Raw genomic sequence first — 19,792 nt, forward strand, 5'->3', positions numbered from 1 at the left:
ATGAAGATCGAAAGCTTTCTAGTAAATCAAAGAGAAAGGAAAGAAGAAGATGAATGAAAACTATATTTGATCCATTAAATTACAATAGACCTTCGTACCCCCAATGAAATGGGTTTAGTTGTTCATAGCTCTCAGAATGGAAAGTGAAATGAAAAAGTACATTGAAAGTAAACTAAAAATTACAGAGAAAGTAAAATTGGGCAGAGTTACAGTACTCAGTGTGTAAGCCTCCCTTCTAACTTAAACTCTAAGCTATTTATACACTTTCTTCATTTAGTCTTCAAGTACTTGGACTGGGCCCTTTTTCCTTTGTTGAAGCTAGTTTGGAGTGGCCTGTAGTGACGTTGATGAGGACGTTTAAAAGTTAATGTTCATACTTTTCCTGGGTGCCTTTTTGTATTGAGATTGGGTTGACGTTGGAGTTTGGTGCACGAAATTGTGATCATCAATGGCGCCATCAACATGGTACGCTCAATTGTAATCTCAAATTTTTTATCACAACTTCGCACAACTAACCAGCAAGTGCACTGGGTCGTCCAAGTAATAAACCTTACGCGAGTAAAGGTCGATCCCACGGAGATTGTTGGTATGAAGCAAGCTATGGTCATCTTGTAAATCTCAGTCAGGCGGATATAAAATGGTTATGGAGTTTTCGAAAATAAATAATAAAATAAGGATAGAAATACTTATGTAAATCCTTGGTGAGAATTTCAGATAAACGCATGGAGATGCTTTCGTTCCTCTAAACCTCTGCTTTCCTGCTGTCTTCATCCAGAAAATTCACTTTGAGTGCAGGGAGGTCAGAATCCAACAGCATCAGCAGTCCTTCTTCTACCTCTGAATCTGATTTTTGCTCAAGTCCCTCAATTTCAGCCAGATAATACCTGAAATCACAGAAAAACATACAAACTCATAGTAAAGTCCAGAAATGTAAATTTAGCATAAAAACTAATGAAAACATCCCTAAAAGTAACTAGATTCTACTAAAAACATACTAAAAACAATGCCAAAAAGCGTATAAATTATCCGCTCATCAAGTTTACATTGGAGTTCAACGTTTGAGCTCAAAAGTTGGGTCAAACTTTGCCAAACAAGGCTGGGATGTTGGCCCTGAAGTTTAACCCATCGTTTTATTCAACGTTGGACCTCACATTGGAGTTCAACGTTTTCTCATCCATGCATATGCGTGACCGATGCGTGCGTGCCGATTGGCTAAAAAGCATATCCACGCGTACGCGTGACCCATGCATATGCGTCGTTGCACATTTTTCCAATCTCTAAAACTTGAAATTTGTCGAGCACGTTGGACTCAACGTTGGACCCAACGTTGGACCACCAACGTTTGCCTATCGACGCATACGCGTGACCTACGCGTGCGCGCCGATTGGCTAAAAAGCACATCCTCATGCGTACGCGTCGTTGCACATTTTCCCAATCTCCAAAACTTAAAATTTGTCGAGCACGTTGGAGGTAACGTTGGACCACCAACGTTCCCTCCAATGTTGGCACCTCTCTAACCCCAACGTTGGACCCATAGTTGGAGTCCAACTTTGGCTTCAACTATGGTCTCTTGAATTGAAGTTTGAGGCATAGTTGGAGTCCAACTTTGCCTCTAACTATGCACCTTTCTCTTGGCCAACGTTTGAGGTAGCGTTTGAGGTCCAACTTTGGGCTCAAAAGTTGCCTTCTTGCTTATAGTTTGAGGCATAGTTGGAGTCCAACTTTGGCTCCAACTACGCACTTTTCTTGGCCAACGTTTGAGGCAAAGTTGGAGGCCAACTTTAGCTCCAACTTTTCACCTCTTTTAAGCATGGGTGTTGGACCTAATGTTGGAGCACCAACTTTGGCTCCAACATTGGTCTCTTCTTCTTTCCTTAACTTTTGAGGCAACGTTGGTGGGCCAACTTTTGCCACCAACGTTGCTTCCCTTTGATCCTTTCCATGGCCCTTTTTTTGTTGCTTGTATGCTCTCCCTTCCTTAGCTTCCTTTTCAACCATCATCAATCAAATACTTGCATCAAAGTTTGCTATAATTCACAAGAGATTTGCATCATTCAATCATGAAGCAGAATTTTGCATAAAAACCTTATGAAAAGCACATAAACACCAAGTTTGTTTAAATCAAGAGATGCATGAAATTCTTATCCAAATACTTACTTATATCTCAAGAAAGTGCATAAAACCTAATGAAAACAAAAAAAGGCTAGTAAAACTAGACTAAGATGCCTTGGCATCACAACACCAAACTTAAATCTTGCTTGTCCCCAAGCAAGTACTAAAACATGAGAAAAATGAATGAAAACAGAGAGGAATATGAGTCCTTATTGGGAAGCAATTAAACTTGATTCATGGGGTTTCATGCAAGATACATTTCCAGCTCAACTTTTATTAGTTTCAAGGTGTGAGATGTCCTTCTAAGTTTCAACTAAGATGCTGAAATGACCCTTGTTATTTATTGATCCTTGGTGTTTGCTTTTTTTCACTTAGAAACTTTTTTCATTATTTGTAGCTCAGCATTCTATGTTGAGGCAACTTTTAAAATAAGTTTTCAGTCAACACTCCCGACCCAGATGGCTCAAGGTATTGGGTGATGAAGCACCCCTCCGACCTACTAACTCAAGCCTCTCCTCATCACATACACACTACAGACACTTGGCTTAAATTTCATCCTAGAGACATTGGTGTCCAGCACTTCTTTAGGGTACTAAATGCCTTGTAACTAGGTTGCTATTGATAGTGGACTTTTGGTTGATAATCTTGGGTTAGTTAACCCAAGTTACCAAGTGTTGAAACACTCCTTAGAACCTATTCATCCAAGCATATCCTAGTACAAAGAGACCACAGGCATGTGTCTCAAGGCTTAAGCTATTGGTGCCTAGCTTATTATTTGTTTCTTTCATTTTTGTTTGCCAATGTTGGGGCTGCCGTTGGAGGTCCAACTTTGCCTCCAACGTTGGCTTTTCTTGTTTTCCTTATTGCTATTTCTTTCTTCCAAGGCTTGTTATTTTCAAGGGTTCCATAAACAGCAACTAGTTTCAAACTATGGAGGACATTCTACCTTTTTGTTTTTATGAGTGAGCTTACTAACAATCAAACATAAACCACCATTTATCCTTATTCTATTCCTACCAACTTGGACAATCACACTTCTTGGTTTCCAAACATTTTCTTTTATTCAATTGAAAACAGAGAGACAAGACATACATTCAGGCAAAGTGAAAGTAAAGCACAAACCTAGGCTAGCACACTTATGACAATATTAAAGAAAACAACACAACAGAATTCAAAATGACTTAAACTAAAGACCAAGTAATCAACTAAAAGAAAACATGTTCATTCTTATTTAGATTATGATAAACAAGGAGCAAATCCACCTTTTATTTCTTAGCTTGCTTGTCTTTCTTTTTATTCTCTTCTTCTTGAGTGCTAGTTTCTCCCTTGCCTTTTTGTTTCCCTTTTAACTTTGTCCAGAATCCAGCTTTCCTCATTTTCTTTGTCACTGCTCGTCATGGCGTAATGCTCTCTCCACTTCCAAGTCACCCCACTTCTTAAAGTATTCATCATAACTCGGAATTGATGAGTTTAGAATAGTGGTGCATGGAATTGTGATCACACTTTTCACCACTTCGGTACAACTAACCAGCAAGTGCACTGGGTCATCCAAGTAATAAAACCTTACGCGAGTAAGAGTCAATCCCACGGAGATTGCCGGCTTGAAGCAAGCTATGGTCATCCTGTAAATCTTAGTCAAGTGGATTCAATTGGTTATGAGTTTTGATAATTGAAGGATAAATAAAACGTAGATTAAAATAAAGATACTTATGTAATTCATTGGTGGGAATTTCAGATAAGCATTTGGAGAAGCTTTGTTCCTTCTGAACCTCTGCTTTCCTATTGTCTTCATCCAATCATGCGTGCTCCCTTCTATGGCAAGCTGTATGTTGGTAGATCACCGTTGTCAATGGTTACCATCCGTCCTCTCAGTAAAAATGGTCCAGGCACGGTTTCTGTACGGCTAATCATCTGTCGGATCTCTCGTCTCGGATGAAAAATACCAGGTAATGAGCAGATAACTTATACTCTTTTTGGCATTATTTTTACATAGTTTTTAGTATGTTTTAGTTACTTTTTATTATATTTTATTAGTTTTTATGCAAAAATCACATTTTTGGACTTTACTACGAGTTTATGTGTTTTTCTGTAATTTCAGGTATTTTCTGACTGAAATTGAGACACCTGAGCAAAAGTCCGATTCAGAGGCTGAGAAAGGACTGCAGATGCTGTTGGATTCTGACCCTTCTGCACTCGAAAAGGATTTTCTGCAGCTACAGAAGCCCAATTGGTGCGCTTTCAATTGCGTTAGAAAGTAGACATCTTGGGCTTTCCAGAAATGCTTAATCGTCCATACTTTGCGCGAGATTTGATGGCCCAAACTGGCATGTAAACGCCAGCCAGAGACTCTTTTGATCTTTGGAGCTTATGTTACATTGGGAGGCTAGCCATTCGGCCATGCCTAAACCTTTTTCTCTTGTGTATTTTCTATGGTGGAGTTTCTACACCTCATAGATTAAGGTGCGAATCTCTGCTATTCTTCAAGAATTAATGCAAGTACTATTGTTTCTCTTTCAATTCATGCCTACTTCTTCTCTAAGATATACTCTCGTACTTAATTCAGTTAAGTCATAATGAAGGGGGTGACCCATGACAATCACCCACTATCTTCGTTACTTACTTAGCCAAGATTCGCGTAGTCATTGGACAACAGCCGGAGTATATTCTTTTGGGTCTCTAATCCACAGACTGAGTCCGTGAGATTAGAACCTTCGTGGTAGAGGCTAGAACCAATTGGCAGCATTCCTGAGATTCGAAAAGTCTAAACCTTGTCTGTGGTATTCCGAGTAGGATCTGGGAAGAGATGACTGTGACGAGCTTCAAACTCGCAAATGTTGGGCGCAGTGACAGTGTGCAAAAGGATAGAGAGATCCTATTCCGACGCTAGTGAGAACCGACAGATGATTAGCCGTGTAGTAGCTATACCTGGTATTTTTCATCCGAGACGAGAAATCTGACAATTGATTAGCCGTGCAGAAACCGTACCTGGTATTTTTCATCCGAGAGGATCATACAGCTTGCCATGGAAAGGAGCATGCTTGATTGGAAGAAGACAATAGGAAAACAGAGGTTCAGAAGCAACAAAGCATCTCCAAACTCTTATAGGAAATTCCTACCAATGAATTACATAAGTATCTTATTTTATTTTATGTTTTATTTATCTTTTAATTATCAAAACCTCATAACCATTTAAATCCGCCTGACTACGATTTACAGGATGACCATAGCTTGCTTCAAGCCGACAATCTCCGTGGGATCGACCCTTACTTACGTAAGGTATTACTTGGACGACCCAGTGCACTTGCTGGTTATTTGTGCAGAGTTGTGAAAAGTGTGATCATAATTTCGTGCACCAAGATTTTGGAGCCAGTGCCGGGGATTGTTCGAGTTTTGACAACTGACGGTTCATCTTGTTGCTTAGATTGGGTAATTTTATTTTATGTTTAAGCTTTTTATTTTTATTTTTGAAAAAAAAATTGTTCTTCAGAGTTTTTAAGAATGAATTCTAGAGCTTCATGAGATATATTGAAGCCTGGCTGGTTGTTGAGCCATGTCTAATCTTTTGGACCGAGGTTTTCACTTTCCACTATAGAAAGGACATGTCTGTATTTGTTATGCTAAAGCTTGGCTAGCCATTTGGCCATGTCTAATTCTTTTGGACCGAAGCTTTAGACTAACATTGCACGAATCCTGAAATTCTTATTAAAAATTTTGAATTTCTTTATTCTCTTTTTCCGAAATAATTTTTCGAAAAATATACAAAAATTTAATAAAATCATAAAACCAAAAAAATTTTGTGTTTCCTGTTTGAGTCTTCTGTCAAATTTTAAGTTTGGTGTCAATTGCATATTTTTAATTCTTCTTGAAATTTTTGAAAATTCATCACGTGTTCTTCTTTGATCTTCAAGTTGTTCTTGATGATTTTCCTTGTTTGATCTTTACATTTTCTTGTTTTGTGTCTTTTCTTGTTTTTCATATGCACTTTCGAATTATTAGTGTCTAAAGTTTAAAAATTTTTAAGTTGGTGTCTTGCATGTCTTTCTTTTCTTAAAAATTTTTCAAAAATATGTTCTTGATGTTCATCATGATCTTCAAAGTTTTGTTGGTGTTCATCTTGACATTCAAAGTGTCCTTGCATGCATTATTTGTTTTGATCTTAAATTTTTATGTTTTGTGTCATTTTGTTGTTTTTCTCTTTCTTCATTAATTCAAAAATTAAAAATAATATATTTCCCTTATTTTACTCATAAATTTCGAAATTTTGGATTGACTTAGTCAAAATTTTTAAAATTTAGTTGTTTTTTGTTAGTCAAGTCAAAATTTCAATATAAAAATTTTACGTTTTCAAATCTTTTTCAAAAATCAAATCTTTTTCATCTTTCTTTTTAACATTCTCGAATTTCTTAAATAAATTTTCAAAATCTTTTTATTAATTTTATTTCATATTTTCGAAAACTTTACTAACAATTAATGTTTTGATTCAAAAATTTCAAGTTTGTTACTTTCCTGTTAAGAAAGGTTCAATCTTTAAATTCTAGAATCATATCTTTTAATATCTTGTTAATCAAATCATCAACTTTAATTTTCAAAATAAAATCTTTTTAAATTTCTTTTTCAAATATTTTTCAAAATAAATTTAAATCATATCTTTTTAAAATTTTAATTTCAAAATCTTTTTCTAGCCTCTTATCTTTTCAAAATTTATTTTCAAATCTTTTTCAATTAACCACTTGACTTGTTTGTTTTAATTTTAAAAAAAGTTTATTATTTCCTATCTTTTTCAAAACTACCTAACTACTTTTCCACTTCTAATTTTTGAAAATCACTAACCACTTTTTCAAAAATCTTTTTAATTAATTACTTTATTTAGTTTTTAATTTGTTTTATTTATTTTCTTAAAGTTTGAATTCTAACTTAATTAATTAAATAAAAATAAAAATATTTTTCTTTTCCCTCTTCTTAAAAATTCGAACCCTCTCCCTCTCTCTGTGTTCGAATTCCTCTAATTCTCTCTACCTCATTCTTCTATTCTTCTATTCTTATACTCACATAAAGGAATCTCTATACCGTGACATAGAGGATTCCTCTTCTTTTCTATTCTCTTCTTTTTCATATGAGTAGGAACAAGGATAAAGACATTCTTATTGAAGCTGATCCTGAACCTGAAAAGACTCTGAAGACGAAGCTAAGAGAAGCTAAAGCACAACACTCCGGAGAGGACCCCTTACAGAAAATTTTGAAAAAGAAGTAGATATGGCAGCCGAACCCAATAACAATGGTGGATATGCAAGGATGATGCTTAGTGACTTTACTGCACCAACTTCTGACTTCTATGGAAGAAGCATCTCAATTCCTGCAATTGGAATAAACAACTTTGAGCTTAAGCCTCAATTAGTTTCTCTAATGCAGCAGAATTGCAAGTTGAGCAAGCAATTCTTTCCACCTTAAAAGTTGAGCAAGCTTAGAGTGGAAGTCCAAACCTTCAGACAGAAGGAAGGTGAATCCCTCTATGAAGCTTGGGAAAGATACAAGCAATTGATCAGAAGGTGTCCTTCTGACATGCTTTCAGAATGGAGCATCTTATGTATATTCTATGATGATCTATCTGAATTGTCCAAGATGTCATTGGACCACTCTGCTGGTGGATCTCTTCATCTGAAGAAAACCCCTGCAGAAGCCCAAGAACTCATTGAGATGGTTGCAAATAACCAGTTCATGTACACTTCTGAAAGAAATCCTGTGAATAATGGGATGACTCAGAAGAAAGGAGTTCTTGAGATTGATACTCTGAATGCCATATTAGCTCAGAACAAAATATTAACTCAGCAAGTCAATATGATTTCTCAGAATCTAACTGGAATGCAAGCTGCATCCGGTAGTACTAAAGAAGCTTCCTCTGAAGAAGAAGCTTATGACCCTGAGAATCCTGCAATGGAAGAGGTGAATTACATGGGAGAATCCTATGGAAACACCTATAATCCTTCATGGAGAAATCATCAAAATTTCTCATGGAAGGATCAACAGAAGCCACAACAAGGCTTTAATAATAATAATGGTGGGAGAAATAGGTTTGGCAATAGCAAGCCTTTTCCACCATCTTCTGAACAACAGACAGAGAATTCTAAGAAGAGCCTCTCTGACTTAGCAACCATAATCTCTGATCTATCTAAGACCACTCTCAGTTTCATGACTGAAACAAGGTCCTCCATCAGAAATTTGGAGGCACAAGTGGGTCAGCTGAGTAAAAGAGTTACTGAAACTCCTCCAAGTACTCTTCCAAGCAATACAGAAGAGAATCCCAAAAGAGAGTGCAAGGTCAAAACTATAGCCAAAGTGGCCGAACCTGGAGAGAGTAAAAAGGCAGGGATTTCCAATGAGGGAGACCTTGCTAGATGTCCACTAACTATTAAGGAGTTCCCTATTGAGGAACCAAAGGAATCTGAGGCTTATACAGAGACCATATAGATTCCACTGAACTTACTGTTGCCATTCATGAGCTCTGATGAGTATTCTTCCTCTGAAGAGATTGAAGATATTGTTAAAGAGAAAGTAGCTTAGTATATAGGAGCAACCATAAAGCTGAATGCCAAGTTATTTGGTAATGAGACTTGGGAAGATGAACCTCCATTGCTCATCAATATACTGAATACTTTGGTTCAACTGAAATCACCTCAGAAGAAACCGGATCCTGGAAAGTTCTTAATACCCTATACTATAAGCACCATGACCTTTAAGAAGGCTCTGTGTGACCTGGGATTAGGAATAAACCTCATACCACTCTCTGTAATGGAGAAACTAGGGATCTTTGAGGTACAAGCTGCAAGAATCTCTTTAGAGATGGCAGACAAATCAATAAAATAGGCTTATGGACTTGTAGAGGATGTCTTAGTGAAGGTTGAAGGCTTGTACATTCCTGTTGACTTCTTAATCCTAGACACTGGGAAGGATAAGGATGAATCTATTATCCTTGGATGACCCTTCCTAGCCACAGTAAGAGCTGTGATTGATGTGGACAGAGGAGAGTTAGTCCTTCAATTGAATGAGGACTACCTTGTGTTTAAAGCTCAAGGATCTTCTTCTGTAACCATGGAGAGGAAGCATGAAAAGCTTCTTTCAATATAGAGTCAAACAGAGCCCCCACACTCAACTTCTAAGTTTGGTGTTGGGAGGCCACCAGTAAGCTCTGAGTCTCTGTGAAGCTCTCCAGGAGCTCACTGTCAAGCTATTCACATTAAAAAAGCGCTTATTGGGAGGCAACCCAATGTTATTTAATTATATTTAGTTTTATAGACATTTATTTTCCATTTTTATGTTATGTTTTCTTTAGGTAGATGATCATGTAAAGTCACAAAAATAGCTGCAGAATTAAAGTGTAATAAAAAACAGCATAAAAAATAGCACACCCTGGAGGACAGGCTTACTGGCGTTTAAACGCCAGTAAGGATAGCCGAATGGGCATTTAACGCCCAGTCTGGCAGCATTCTGGGTGTTAAATGCCAGAATTGGCAGACAGACTGGCGTTTAACACCAGAAAAGGGTGTCTGGTGGGTGTTAAATGCCAGAAAAGGGCATCATCCTGGCGTTTAACACCAGAAAAAGTAGCAGAGTTGGTGTTAAACGCGAGAAATGGCACACAGAGGGCGTTTAAATGCCAAAAAGGTGCAAGGAGCAGAATTTCTTGACACCTCAGGATCTGTGGACCTCACAGGATCCCCACCTACTCCAACTCACTCTCTCTCCTCTTCACACCTCTCCATAACAGTCTTCCCCAAATACCCTTGACCAATTACATCAATAACTCTTCCCCAAATACCATTCACCTATCAAGTCCTACCCCCATCCCCATAATCTCTTCACCACTCACATCCATCCATCATAAAACCCCACCTACCTCACCATTCAAATTCAAAACATTTCCCTCCCAAACCCAATCTCCTCTTACACGAATTCCCTCTCCCTTTTACCCTATAAATACCCCTCCTTACCACCTTCAATTTCACACATCATACATACTTAAACCCCCTTGGTCGAAACCAACACTCCCCTCCATCTCATCTATTTCTTCTTCTTCTCCTCATTTCTTTCTTCTTTTACTCAAGGACGAGCAAACCTTTTAAGTTTGGTGTGGGAAAAAGCTCTGCTTTTTATTTTTCCATGACCATTAATGGCACCTAAGGCCGGAGAAACCTCTAGAAAGAGGAAAGGGAAGGCAATTGCTTCCACCTCCGAGTCATGAGAGATGGAGAGATTCATCTCAAAAGTCCATCAAGACCACTTCTATGATTTTTTGTCCAAGAAAAGGGTGATTCCCGAAGTCGCCTTCATGCTCAAAAAGAGTGAATATCTGGAGATCCAACGTGAGGTTCGGAGAAGAGGTTGGGAAGCTTTCACCAACCCCATCCAACAAGTCAGAATCTTAATGGCTCAAGAGTTCTATGCTAATGCATGGATCACTAAGAACCATGATCAAATTATGAACCCGAACCCAAAGAATTGGCTCACAATGGTTTGAGGGAAGTACTTAGATTTCAGTCCAGATACTGTAAGGTTGGCATTCAATTTGCCAATGATGCAAGGAGATCCTCATCAGAGTCAACTTTGATCAAAGGTTGGACCAAGTCCTCATGGACATCTGTGTGGAAGGAGCTTAATGGAAGAGAGACTCCAAAGGCAAGCCTGTTCAACTGAGAAGGCTTGACCTCAAGCCCGTGGCTAGGGGATCGTTGGAATTCATCCAACGCTCTATCATTCCTACTATCAACCGGTCTGAAGTTACAATAGACCGGGCTATCATGATCCAGAGTATCATGAATAGAGAGGAAGTAGAAGTTCACGAGATCATACTTCTAGAACTATACAAGGTAGCAGACAAGCCCTCCACTTTGGCAAGGTTAGCCTTCCCTCATGTTATCTGTAACCTATGCAATTCAGCTGGAATTGTAATAAAGGAAGACAACCTCATTGAAGAGGACAAGCCCATCACTAAAAGAGGATGGAGCAAACAAGAGAGCCCACTCATGGACCTCAACATGAGCATGAAGAAGTCCCTCATCAAGAAATCCCTGAGATACTGATGACAAGTCATATTGACCCAGTTTTACTAGCCTTTTTCTTTATTTTTATTTAGTTTTATACACTTTCTTGCATCCTAAGAAATCAATTTGGAATGAAAATGCACAATTTCTTTGAATCAAACAACCACCATGAAATTGATGCTAAATCATGAGGTTTAAGCTAAATTTAATTAATTTTTAATGATTTATAAACCTTGTGAATTTGGTGATACTTTGATTGGTTGTTTTGATTAATTGTAGGTGAAGAAAAGAAGAGAAAAAGAAAAGCGTGGCCTAGGAAGCGTGGTTCAAGGAAGAGGAAGTGTGGCCATGAAAGGAGGAAGTGTGGTGCAACAAACCATGAAGCTCACTCCAAGAGCACCAAGCTCACTAAATGAGCGCTACACTCACTCCCAAGGGACCAAGGCACAAAGCTCAGCTCACTTTGTGAGCTAAGCACAACATGAGGCCAAGAAACAAGGAATGAAGAACCAAGCTCAGCTCACAAAGTGAGCATTATCGAGAGCACTAAGGAAATAATTCAAGGAAAATGATTTGCAAATGCATGCTCCAAGACTTGAACCCATGACCAAAGGGGAGGGGGGAGGCGCCACTCACAAGGAAAAATAAGCCAAAATTGGCCAAATGCACTCCCTAAGGTTCGAACCCCACACCATGAGGAAGCAAGGAAGCAAGGCAACCAAAGAAATGGGCAGCGCATGCTTCCCGTAGGTTTCGAACCAAGGAGCTCTCATTGTGAGCACCAAAGCTCAGCTCACTTGGAGAGCTGAGTGCTACCTCTTAGTGCATAAAGCACACCTTGACAAGGTCAAGGAAGCAAGGCACGCAACAAATTGACAAGGTCCCTGGGCAGCACACAGCGCACAACATTTGGCACCAAGGCACCAATGCTCAGCTCACAAAGTGAGCTGAGCTCTCCCCTGATGCACCCCAAGACAGCAGCATGCTACCAATGCTTCCCCACACTAAGTGTCAAAGCTCAGCTCACTTTGTGAGCTGAGCATTCCCCTGGAAGCATATTACCCATGGGCTGAAAATTCAACCAAAAGTCCAATTTAATTCAAATCTTCACCAAATCAAAAGCCCATCCAAATTCCAATATCCAAGAATAGAAAGTGTATAAATAGGAGTTAGTTTGATGTAATTAGGGAGCTGAATTTTATTTTGAATTTTTCTTTGAACTTTCATTTTCATTTTGAGCTTTTTTTGAGTTTAGATTTCAGAGAACATGGAAGGAGAATTGATCTCTCTTCTTCTTGGTTCTTGCTTGAGCACTCTTTAATTTTCTTGCTTTGGATCTTGGGTGGAGAATTGAAGAACTTTTGTTTCAATCTCACCTTGAGATCTCTTCTTTAATTTTCTGCATAATTGAATTTCATTTTTTGTTCATTGCTTCTTCTTCTACAATTTCTGAAATTCTCTTTTCTTTATTTCCTTTGCAATTGTTCTTGTTAGATCAAGGAAGGATTTGAGATCTAGACTTGTTATCTAGTCTCTTCCACTCCTGAGATCTTCAATCTCTTTTACATTGATGCAAATTAAGCACTGCTTTCCTACTTTTAAATTCTTCAAGTCATTTTACTTTTCTGTTAAGATCCACACCACTGCACTTAGATTTTCTCTTTTATGTTTAATGCAATTTAATTGTTCTTGTTCAGATTTTGCAATCCCAATTCCCAATTCCTTTTATTATTCAAGCAATTTACATTTCTTGCACTTTAAGCTTCAGCCATTTACATTTCTTGCAATCTAAGTTTCTACAATTTATATTACTTGCACTTTAAGAATCTGCTACTTTACTGCTCTTTAATTTACTGCACTTTAATCCTCTCCTTTTACATTTCAAGCAATTTAGTTTCTGCAAAGCACAAATCACTCAACCAATACTTGATTCGCTTGACTAAATCAACCACTAAACTAAAATTGCTCAATCCTTCAATCCCTGTGGGATCGACCTCACTCTTGTGAATTATTATTACTTGATGCGACCTGGTACACTTGCCGGTGAGTTTGGGTGTTGGAATTCGTTTCCACAAAAATCCCATCAAGTTTTTGGCGCCGTTGCCGGGGATTGATTAGATTGACAATGATTAAGTGAAGTGGAGATCTAGATTAAGCACTTTTTCTTTGTTTTTATTTTCTGTTTCTTTAATTTTTGACTAACCCACTAACTGTTTGAATTTTTGCTTAGGCCAATTAACATTTCACTTCAGCCATGGATTGAAGTTTTATTGCTTTCTGGTGTGTGATTTTTATGCTTTGGTTGTATGTCAGGTACAAGGAGAATTACACCCACTTTTTGTGAACAAGACGAAAGAACCCTCAGAAGATTAAGAAGAGCCGAAAGAGGGAAAAACATTGTTGGAGAAGAGGAGTCAGAAAAAGAATTCCAAGATATGGAGGAACACTTAACAAATCCACCAAATGGAACAGAAGGAGCAGCCAATAACAACAATAATCCACCACAGAGAAGAGTTTTGGCTTCCTATACATGTGCAGATCCTAGACATTGTGGGAGTAGCATTCTTACCCCAAATGTTAATGCAAATAACTTTGAACTAAAGCCACAACTCATCACCTTGGTTCAAAACAATTGTTCTTATGGAGGAGGACCACTTGAAGACCCTAACCAACACTTGTCCACCTTCTTGAGGATTTGTGACACTGTCAAAACCAATGGTGTGCACCCTGACAGTTACAAGCTACTGCTATTTCCATTTTCTCTCAGAGACAAAGCCACTCAATGGTTTACCCAAGGGACAGTATCAAAAATTGGGATGATCTAGTAACCAAGTTCCTTGCCAAGTTTTACCCACCTCAAAGAGTTATTAGATTGAAGACTGAAGTGCAAACATTCACACAAATGGATGCTGAACCCTTGTATGAGGCATGGGAACGATATAAAGCTCTAATCAGAAAGTGTCCACCGGGAATGTTTAGTGAGTGGGACAGATTGCAGAATTTCTATGAAGGCTTGACACTGAAATCTCAAGAGGCTTTGGATTATTCAGCAGGAGGCTCTTTTCAACTAATGAAAACGGCAGAGGAAGCCCAAAATCTCATTGATATGGTGGCCAACAATCAATATTTCTTTGCTCACCAAAGGCAACGCCAACCATCACAAAGGAAAGGAGTGATGGAGTTGGAAGGAGTGGACTCAATCCTAGCTCAAAACAAAATGATGCAGCAGCAAATTCAACAATAATTTGAGCACATGGCCAAGAGGATTGATAGCCTTCAAGTTGCAGCAGTCAACACAAGCCAACCATCATCCACATGGGGGCAAAATGAAGAAACTCAAGAGGAGCAGCAGCAAGAACAAGTCCAGTACATGCACAACCAAAATTCTGGGCCAAATGAAGTCTATGGTGATACTTACAACCCTTCATGGAAGAACCATCCCAACCTCAGATGGGGAGACAACCATAATCAAATTCAGTAGCCATGGCAGAGAAACTCAAACCAGAACAATTGGAAAAACACAAACCAAAATAGCCAACAGAATAATAGCCAAACCACTTATAGAAAACCACAAAACACTTACCCCAATTCTAACCATCATCCATCCAATAACCAAGCCTCAAACCAAAACACTTATCCTCAACCCTCCACACCTCACAATCAACCAATTTCACAAGACTCTCAGAGGCTTAACAACTTGGAGCTCTTGATGGAAAAGATGATGAAGAATCAAGAGATGACATTGAGGAATCAGGAAGCCTCCATAAAAAATATGGAAAGGCAAATCGGACAACTCTCCAAGCAAATCACCATTGAGAGGCCATCAAGCTCACTACCTAGTGACACTATCCCCAATCCAAAAGAGGAGTGCAAGGCAATACAACTAAAGAGTGGCAAGACCCTGGTGAAAAATGAAGAAGCAACCAAGAAACCAAAGGAAAGTGACAAGAAACAAGCTGAGGAAGAAAAGGCCAATGATGAGAATGCAACAACAAGCAAGCATGCCTCCGAGGAGCTCAAAGATAAGGAAGACCGGCCACAAAAATCAAGAGAAGGGAAGGAAGCAATAAGAGAGCCAATCAAGGAACAAAGGCAGGGAGTGAACTTCACACCACCTTTGCCATATCCTCAAAGGTTCAACAAGGAGACTAAGGACCAACACTTTCCAAAATTTCTTGAAGTCTTCAAAAAGTTGGAGATCAATATTCCCTTAGCTGAAGCACTTGAGCAAATGCCCATGTATGCAAAGTTCTTAAAAGAACTTATCAACAAGAAGAGGAGTTGGCAAGAAAAGGAGACTGTGCTTCTCATTGAAGAGTGCAGTGCACTCATCAGAAAAGGACTCCTTCCCAAGTTGGAAGACCCTGGAAGTTTCTTCCTACCTTGCACCATTGGAAATCTACTTATCAACAAGGGGATGTGTGACTTAGGAGCAAGCATAAATTTAATACCATCATCCTTAGTTAAAAAGCTTGGCATAGGGAAGGTGAAACCAATACAGATGTCCTTAGAAATGGTGGACCAGTCAATAGTATATCCCAAGGGAGTGATTGAGAACCTTTTAGTTAAGGTTGACAAGTTCATTTTTCCTGCGGACTTTGTAATACTGAAGACTGAAGAAGAAGAAAACAATTCAATCATCTTGGGAAGGCCATTTTTGGCCACTACTAGAGCCATCATAGATGTAGAGCAGGGATAACCAACTCTCAGGATGCATGAGGACAGCATTATCCTGAAAGTGTTTCCAGAACCACAAATTATTGAAGAAGGAAGCAAGAGAGTCAGTGACTGTTCTCCAAGGCAAACAACCAACAACACATTGGAACAGAGAAATGAGCATGTGCAAGAAGAAGAAGGAATTCAAGAAGGAATCAGGATGATAAATAAGAAGGAAGATACCACAGCTAAGGCTGCTGTCAAGGAAGAAAGGTTAACAAGAAAAAGGAAGAAAAACAAGAAGAAGGCTCACAAAGGGTGGAAGAATAAAAAAATTCCAACTGAAGGACTCTCCAAAGGCGACAAGGTGCAACTAATATATCAGCAGCTGGGAACTGAGGATCATTACACTGTTAACCAAGTACTCTCTCTTGAGCATGTGGAAATTGAGCACCAAGGGACAAAGAAGAAGCTCACAGTCAGAGGGGACAAGCTGAGGCACTACAATCATCAACCACCATAAAAGAAGGGTTCAATGTCAAGCTAATGACAATAAAAAAGCGCTCCGTGGGAGGCAACCCATGATTTAAGATTCTTGCTTGTTTTAAATTCAATAAATTATGATCACCTCAGCATGATTTTGAAAATATTTGACAGATGCATACATTGTTTTGGAACATATGCTAGACTTCTAAGTTTGGTGTGCCTGACAGCACACAAAGGCTAACTTTTCAAGCACCTTTAGATCATATGCTTAGTCATTTCGATGAAGTATATGACCAAGCATTAAGTTTGGTGTCTGCATATGTATCAATTGTGAGAAAGATCAACTTTTGTTCAAAAAAAAAATTTCAAAATCATATAGAGATGAATCATGCATTATTTTATTTTAAGAATTTATGAATTAAAATTTATGATGAAAGTATCAATTGTGACAAATGCTTGTTCTTAACACTAATCTCATAGCAAGAGACAAGTTTGGTGTTCACCAAATCTTGGTTCACTAAGTAAGGGGACACAATTGATCTTTCATGAAAAAAAAATATATATATATATATATATATAACGCAATCATCTTTTCTCACCACCGTGCTTCAAGTGTATCCTAAAGCACATCAATTTTGTTTGATTAGAAAAAAAGAAGCTGAAGTAAAGTTAAGGTAAGGGAACGGCTATGACAAATCAAGAGGAGGGTCACATGTGCCTAGAGAGGTGTGCCAACTTTGGAAAGCAAAAATTCTGCATGATAGTCACCTTGAGGGACGGACCCCATGCAACCAATAAGAAGAGAATCCTTGTCAATCTTCAAGAGAACATGCAAGCCGTCCATATCATAAAGTTACTAGGTTGTTCAACTTAATCTCCACCCTTCACAAGCCATAACCGAACCATTCCCCAAGTATGGTCTTCGGCCAACTCTTTTGTTTCCTTGCCTATAAAAGAGTGAGACATCTCTTGAATCACATGTCCCTACAAACCCTCTCTACAAACATAAATCTTTACCTCCACCCTTTTGCAATTCTATACATATACACCACCTCTCTCATAACAACAACGTTTCCTCCCTCACCCTCTTAACACCACAAAACCGAACCTCAAAGCCACCCTTGTTTTATCTCCTTGATTGCACTCATGGCTTCATCAAGCTCAAGGAGAAGGCCAGGCAAGGAACCAATGGTGACCGAACCTCCTACCTATGATACAAAGAGATTTAGATCTCAGTTTCATGAAGGAAAATATCATAGGTTCATGAAGGCAAAGCTCATCATCTAAGAAAGGTATTTTGAGCTGAAAGAAGAAGAATACCCCATCATGAAACAAATCACTAGGGAAAGAAGGTGGGACCTGCTATGCGATCCCCTCCCCAAAATTAGTGCACTCATGATCAGGGAGTTCTATGCAAATGCCGTGAAGGAAAGTGAAGGCAGCCCCTCTTACAAAAGCTATGTTAGAGGAACTGAAGTGGATTTCAGTCTAGCATCTATTACAAGGGCCTTGAAGCTGAGAACCATAACTTATGAAGAACCCAGTTATGATGCCAGATTGCAGAACGAGAATGATCCGGATGAAATTCTCCAGGGATATGCTTGGAAGGCACAGATTGGGAAAGAGATTCAAAAGGAGTCCCAAGCCGATTGAAAAGAATAAATCTCATTCCTGAAGCCAAGGGATGGTATGAGACAATAAGGAGATCCATACTCCCCACGGGAAACACCTCAGCGGTCACAATCAAGCGAGCACTCTTGACATACTGTATCTTACATGGAGGAGAAATCAACCTTGCACAACTCATAGCTGATAGTATTCAAGAGATAGCTGAGAGCACAAACAAATCCACTAGGCTTGGCCATCCGAGCACAATTCTAAGGTTGTGTACTAGAGCTGGAGTGATCTTTGAAGATGAGGACACAAAGAAAGTAAGAAGGGGAGCAGGAATAACAAGGAAAACCATGGAAGGAATTGCTGAGGATGATGATCAAGATGAAGGGCCCCAAAGAAGAAGAAGATCAGAGGAAGGAGGAGAACAAGCTCACAGTGCCATTGACATGAGTCAACTACAAAGAGTTCTTGAAGAAATATCACAGCAAAATGTGATAGCACAAGAACAGTACTCAAGATGCCAAGAGCAATATCTAGAGCACCGGGAGCAATACTTGAAAGACAGGGAGCAACATGAAGCTTGGCAGCACAGAATGGAGGAAAGATTGGAAAGCTGGCAGCAACAATCAATGGCCCAACAACAAGAATTTCAAGCCAAGATTCTTGAGGGACAAAGGGAACTAACAACAGGACTTCAAGAGTCATATGATAAGATGTTCTTGACCCAAGCCAAGTATGGGGAGTATACTCATAACTTGTATCAGTGGAAGAACATTCATCACACTATTGGAGAGGTTAGACATGTGCAACAATCAAATTGTAACGAAGATGTGCAAGCAAAATTGGAGTACTTAAGCCGTTGCATGCCAGCAATCAATCCACAAATCAAATCATTTGATCAATGCCAAGAACTTAGAGACCGCCAGGCAGCAAAGTCAAGATTAGAAGAAGTTGGGCTTTCAGGTCTCACAGATTCTATTTGGGACAGAAGATGTCCTCGTGAGGAAGCTCAAGATTATGGACAAAAGAGGAAAAAGAAGAAGGGAGAATCCAGCAAATCTAAAAGAATGGAAATGCCTGACAAATAGAGGTGGTGAAGTTTCTCTTCTTATTCGTTCTTAAATAAGGAAGATGCATGTCTGAAACATGACATGCCTCCCATTGCTTTATGTTCTACTATTCCTGTTGTTTGCATTAGTAGTTAACTAAGAATAAACTATCTGCATAATAAGTGTCATCATTCAACAACTTGAAAACCTTGTTTTGTTTTCCCTTACTATTTGAATAAAAGAGAGATGTTTGGTTTAGAAAAGTAATAGTTCAATGTTGCAGAAGTTAGAATGAAAGTTAGTGGTGGTGTGTGTTTGAATTAATTGTTAGCTCATAGAATAAAAGCTGCAAAATGACATGTTTCTTAAAGCCTAATCTAGTTTGCTGCTATGATGTCTCAATCAATGAAAGTACCTTGAAAGTAAACCAAAATAGAAGAAGAAAAAGAAAGAAGAAAAGCCAAAAGTTGGCAAAGAAAAAAAAACAATAAGGCTAGACACCAATAGCTTGGACCCTAGGACATATGCCTGTGGTGTTTGTGTACTAGGATATGCTTGGACAAGTAAGTTCTAAGGAGTATTTTGAAACTTAGCAACTTAGATCAACTGATTTGGGATTGCCAACTGAAAGTCCACAATAAAGAGCAACCTAGCTACAAAACATTTAGTGATCCAAAGAGATGCTGAGCATCAATGATCCTAGGAAGAACAAAGTGAGCCATGTGTCTGTGGTGAAGAAATGTTGAGTAAAATAAGGCCAAAGGCCACTGCAACATTTGACACCAAGCCTTCAATAAGAAATAAGTTCTGTAATGCAAAAAGAAAGAAGAAAAGCTGACA

The 19,792-nt window shown here is 38.7% G+C and overlaps 1 non-coding gene across 1 annotated transcript; it reads right to left on the reverse strand.

The window, feature by feature from the left end:
- Nucleotides 1-7,569: 7,569 nt before the first annotated feature.
- Nucleotides 7,570-7,677, reverse strand: LOC112787842 (small nucleolar RNA R71). Its single transcript, XR_003195231.1, has one exon. It is a non-coding gene; the product is annotated as a small nucleolar RNA R71 (small nucleolar RNA).
- Between the last annotated feature and the right edge of the window lie 12,115 nt (nucleotides 7,678-19,792).

The sequence above is a fragment of the Arachis hypogaea genome, chromosome 20 (genome assembly GCF_003086295.3).
Source record: "Arachis hypogaea cultivar Tifrunner chromosome 20, arahy.Tifrunner.gnm2.J5K5, whole genome shotgun sequence".
NCBI lineage: Eukaryota > Viridiplantae > Streptophyta > Magnoliopsida > Fabales > Fabaceae > Arachis > Arachis hypogaea.